We start from the raw sequence: 5,927 nt of genomic DNA, 5'->3' as shown, positions 1-5,927 counted from the left end.
ATTAAACAAAATGGGACATGTAATATAGATAGTGTGAAGTTGGAAAGGTAAATACCTGTGCTAATTACCTTGATTTTGCTTAAATCAAGAAGGAAGAAGAAACAAAAAGCAATTGAAGCAGGCTGAAATGCCAAAGATCTCTTGCAGTGCTGATGAAGATTCCCTTGCTGTAGTAAAACTGCTGCCAAGTCTGCTGATCTTCACCAGATAGCCACACACCTTGAGGTTATTTGAGCCAAAGGCACCTTGATCTTGATCAAGTCCCCCTCACAGCTCGTCTCCCTCGCCTCTCTCCATCCGTGCCCCCTCCCTGCAATCCTCCCTTTATAAATCGCCTTCGAACAGGAATTTATTTTTGTTCTGCTCTGCACACACGCTACTCTGTGCTTTCATTTTCAGAATCTGTTTTCAGCATAACAATAGCATAAATGTCAGAATTTATTCCCCAACAGTCAATGAATAAATGATGCAAATGTTTATGAGTACTAACCTTTTCCTGAAGGGAAAATTACTTACCGTGTACAATTAAGTTAACTAGCAGGAAGAAATGTACATTAGGCAACAATCATTAAAATCCACTAAATTTTATGCTCTATTGAATGCTGGACAGAATTCTTAGAGCCTGTAAATACCTTACTGAAACTATTTTTTTATGTGTTTTTCTTTACTAAATTACAAACTCCCCGTGGCAGGGATTGTGTCTTCCTGATTTGATACATCATAGGCACTCACTGAATGTTTGAGACTCAAGGACTGAGTTGCAGTCCCTTTCCCTAAGTCTTCAGACTGAGCAATTTCCCTAAAACATAACTCCTCAAAATCTTCCCTCCCTCTCAGACTTTTTGGCCAGACAACCAAAACTCTCTGTGCCCAGCAGTCTGAGAAACTAAGGCTCCAATCTTGTCTCACATAAGCCCTCTACATGCATCCTAGGATCCAGCTATGGGCTTTAGTTGTTCCCAGAATGAGACTAGTACTTATCTCCATCCATGTCTGCTCAAGATTTCTCCCACCTTACAAGATCCAACTCAAAGGAACATGCCAGGCACAAGGGACTTCCCCTTCCTTTGAAATTTACAACACTTTTTTTGTTTCTCTCATGGCACCTAACTACATGCTGGTCTTAGAGAGTTCATTTTTATTAACAATTCTCTAATATGGATGCAGCTGAAATGAAGGCTCTCAAAAACAGTCTACTCAACATAAGCAGACCGAAGAAAACTGCAATTCATTTTGAAGATAAACTCCACTTACAGGGACAGAAGTCAAGGAATGGAAAGAACTAACATTTATCAAGCTCCTACTAAGTGCCAGACATCGTGCCAGGTACTTTACGCACATTATCTCACCTCAATGATCTATTGCTTCCATTCCAAGGTGAGGAAACTGAAGCAAAGAAACATTCATATAACTTAGCCAACTTCCCACAAGTTGGAATGGAAACCAGATCTGTGTCACTTACTCTAAATGCCTTGCTTTTACCACCTCACCAAATTCCTCCTTAATTCTTTTTGCTTTTACTTTGTGATTTCCTATTTATATTCTACTCATTTTTGCTTAGTACATTATCAAGTCTCACAAGGAGCACTTTTATTTAAGAACCCCACCCAAGGTAGAATCTGGTACTTTTTCTGCAAATGTCATTAAAAATATATATGATCTAAAAAATATATACTTATTTATATGATTTTTTTATTCCTTATAATTTTATAAAATATATATCAGGCTTGTCCTAGAAAACCTGGCTCTCAGTTCTTGCTCTCCCATCTACTGTGCAACATTTGGGCAGGTTATTTTAATGCCAGCTTCATTCTCTTCAAGTGTAAAATGAGATAATATCTCTCACAGGGTTGCTGTGAGGAATAAATGAGTTAAAATACTTTCAATAGTTTATGCCACAAATATTTTTTGAGGGCCTATTACGGGCCATGTTTTTCATTAGGCATTAGCAATATGAGACAGCACAAGGTCCCTATTGTCGAAAAGCTTATGGGGTGAGGGCAGGGGGGGACACAAACAAATATACAGCTAAAAACTGAGACTAGGAAGGAAACACACACACACACATACTAGGAAAAAAACAACAAGGCAGAGTAATTTACACTGGGGGCTCTCTGAGGATATTTTAGCTAAGACTTAAAGAACAAACCTAAGTTAGATAAAAGTGAGAGAGAGCTAGAGAGAACAGCAGCAATGCGGTGGCTCAGAGGCAATAGAGAGGACTAGTTAGGAAGGCCAGTGAGCCTGAAGCACGGGACACAGGGTAGAAGATGAGGCTGTAGGCGTGGGCAGGGGCCAGACGACCTCACACCCTTGTAGGCAAGTTAAAGATTTTGGATCGCATTTAAACACAGGTTTTGAGTCAGGAGGTCTTTGCAATCTAGTTCACGCTTTAAGATCACACTGGTTGTTGTACAGAGAGCAGGAGACTGCAAGACAACAATAGTGAAGGTCAGAAGACCAGGCAGAGTTCTCCGAGTTCTCGAAGCAGGCTAGACAAGGTAGGCTAGTGACTTGTACGGGGTGCCATCAGAGAGAGAGAAAAATGGACGGATTCAACATCTACATTTAGGGTGGATTGGAAAGCAGGGGGCAGGGAAAAGGCTGTATCAGGGGTACAGGCTCCCAGGTTTCTGGAATGAACATCTGGGAAGACAGAGATGCCCATTACTACAATGGAGAAGGTCGATGAAGGAACGGATTTTTAAGGAAGGAAGGGAAATTGAAAGTTCATTTTTAAATGTTTGCCCATGAGATGATATCTAAGGAGAAGATCAAGCAGGCCGTTGGTTATATGCAAAGATCAGGTGTCCACTTTAGCAGCTCCAAACAGCACACATTTATTATCTCAGTTTCTGTGGGTCAGAAGGCTGGGTGTGTCTTAGCTGGGGTCTCTGCTTCAAGGTCTCACCAGGCTGCAATCCCAGTGACAACCTGGACTGTGGTCTCATCAGAGTCAAGGCAGTTCAGGTTTTAAAAAGTCATTTCTGCACTTGCCTGTATTTCTTCAAAATTTTACAAGTATGTTCCTTTAGCATCTAATCGTACTAAAATATCTTTCACAGTCAATGTGGTCATAAAAGTGCAACAGGCTCTGTTACCCAACTTTACTTCACGACCAGAAAGAGTTCAAAATATTTGGGGAGTCTTATTTCGGCTGTTTTGATGCTCTCAACGTTCCCCATTACCCAGAAAGTCAGGGCCAACTGATTGGATTATTTCACTCCTGACTTCACTGGGACACTGTGGAAGGTGAAATAGAGCACAGAGCTATAATAAAGTGATAAATTAAAGTTTGCTGAATAATGAAATTAATAAGCATTAATAGCTTAAGTCACTGCAGGTAAACTCAATTAAAATGTTCAACTCATCTGAATTTTTTCTAGCCTACTATAACTTCAATCCAGGGTAAGGTCCACCTGAAAGCATGCCACTCAGCACAATTCCAGATCCTCAGGGAAAGAGACAACTCTGGCCAATTGTTCGAACTTGTATTTTTAATTCTTGATCACATTCTGAGTTGAAAGCAAATACTCGGGGCATCTAACAGGAAACAGGGCATTTCTTTCCAACCCTGCCCTTCACTAAGAACCCGAATGAAGAGGTGAAGGAAGCGCCTGCTCTTCCCCTTCCTGTTGGGAAATGAACGAGCAGACCCACCGGGCCAGTAAAAGACCCTAAGAGGAAACGTCCATTTGTTCAAACGTGAGAGCTGAAAGTGAATAAGCCCGACTAGAGCGGGCAGGGGAGAGAGCGGGTGACCCGCAGCCCCGAGGCCCGGGGGCGGGGGAGGGGGCCGAGCCTGCGGACGCGCTGCCCAGAACCCGCCCGCTCCCACCCCAGCAGTCCACGCCTCGTGCGTTTGGCAACCAGCCGGAAGGTGCCCTGCCTGGGTGGGCGAAAGGCTAATCCCACCGTCTCACCCGCCCGCCCCTGCCCCGCGCTGTCCCCTCCACTCGGCCCTACTCCGGAGCGGGGAGCGGCCGGCAGGAACGGGGCTGCGAGGAGGGGCGAACAGAGTCCCCGCGCCCCCCGCCGGCTCCCGAGGCCGAGCCGGAGGACGGTGCGGGCCGCTGTCCACCCCACCCCACCCCCCGCTCCCCGCCGGGCCCGCGCCTTTTCTCGCTGCTGCAGCCCCGTCCCCCCCGGGAGGGACCTGGGGAGGGGCGCGCTGTACCTGGGGGGGGGGGGGGGGTCTCTGGGGCCGGAGCCGGCTCAGGGTCGCGCCGCCGCCGCCGCCGCCTGCCTCGCGGGCCTTGGAACCGAAAGTGAAAGTGGAACCCAGGAAGCGGCAGGTGGCGGGGCAGAAGCGGGGCGGCCCGAACCCCCGTGGCATTTACGGGGGAGCCCCGGGCGGGGGCGGGAGCCTGGGAAAGGGGTAGCCCGGGCGTGGGGCAGGGCGAGAGGAAACCTTTTCCAGGGCCCGAATGGGTGCGCCACGCAGGGGAAGCTGCGCGGTGGGAATCCAGGTGGGGTAAGGCGCTGATGGGTTCCCCTTTCTGCACGCGGACCATTGTCTCTGTGTCTCTCACTGTTAGCCATTTACGGGAACGCGGGTTTGGGATTTGCAGGCTCCCAAAGAGGATCCAGGTCCTTTGGGGACTCCCTACTCCACCTAGCCTGGGCGGGCTCGGCGCTCATTGGATTTAGGCGATGTCCACCATCTCGTCTCTGCAAATAGGCTGAGAGCTGTTAGCTCGCCTCAGAAAGAGGCCGGAGCTCGGTGGAATTCTTTGTTGCGACATGGTGAGCCCTCTGCGGTTTCGGTGCGGAGTGTTTCTAGGAAGAGCCGCCGCAGAGGAGGCGGGGGGACCGTAGATGGCCCCAGAACTGTCCCACCCCAAACTGGACCCCGAGGATTTGCTGCACATTACATCTGCTCTTTCAAAACAAAGGACCCTTCCTTCACACTCCTTACAACACTAAGACTGAATGGAATCTCCAAGAAACCAATCTTTACATACTTGAGGGTAAACGAGGTAACACACAAGAAAGCACAAACGTTCGAATTCACCAAATGCCACCAGTTGGTGGGTGGCCCTTGGTCCCTGCGGGAGCGCGACCCTTTACAGCTACAATACCCAGGCAATCTCGAGCCACGTCTTTCTTCTTTCTAGCCCCCTTCTCTTTGAGAACTGGGGGTTCAAAGTCACTGGAACAGTTATTTCTTAACTTTTTTTCTTTTAATTGCATGCATCCTTTTGAAAAATATTTTATTTTGTTCTTCATATTCAAAATTGTGTCATATGAAAATTAATACCCTGTCCCCAGGCCCAACCTAGGTGGTTGTCAACGGTAATTTTTTCACTAAAATTCAACAAGAAACGAGGCTTGGAGCTCAGGTAAATTCTGCTTGCTAGGAATTGTTGCAGAGGTGGCAATTGATAGCCTCCAAGATCTCCAGCCAAGGGCGAGTGATCCCAGTTTACTCGAGATGGGAATTTCTTGTATAGTAAACTCATGCATTTCTTTGCTTTTGTATTTAGAAGTTTGGATGTGATTTTTTTTCTATTAGTGTCTAGTCAAGTTTCTTTTTAAAATATCCCTTGAAAGTGATCACAAGGGAGAAGCCTCATTGCCCCAGACTGACGGGACGCTGAAGACAACCGGGAAGGCTGTGGAAACAAGATGTCCTTGCAGGAACTGGGGCTGGAAAGGAGCTGAAATGTCGGTGAGGAGAGCGACTCGGCCAGCCAACGCCCCTAGCGCCTCTGGGCTGTTTCCTCACAAGCTCGCCCTTGCTTGAGCCTTAGACTGGGTTGCACTGGAGGTTGTCTTTCTCTTGAGAGTGCAGAGCGCGCGTGCACACAAACAAGACAGCAGCTTCCCTACCAGTTTGGAGTCATCTGGAGTTTAGAACTCAGGCCGTGATATGGTGGGTGCAGAATTTAGAGTATAAACTTGAAGAAGTCCCAGTTGTAGAGGCC

Source organism: Tamandua tetradactyla, chromosome 21 (genome assembly GCF_023851605.1).
Source record: "Tamandua tetradactyla isolate mTamTet1 chromosome 21, mTamTet1.pri, whole genome shotgun sequence".
Taxonomy (NCBI): domain Eukaryota; kingdom Metazoa; phylum Chordata; class Mammalia; order Pilosa; family Myrmecophagidae; genus Tamandua; species Tamandua tetradactyla.
The sequence above is the reverse complement of the archived record's forward strand: the minus strand, read 5'-3'. Positions refer to the sequence as shown.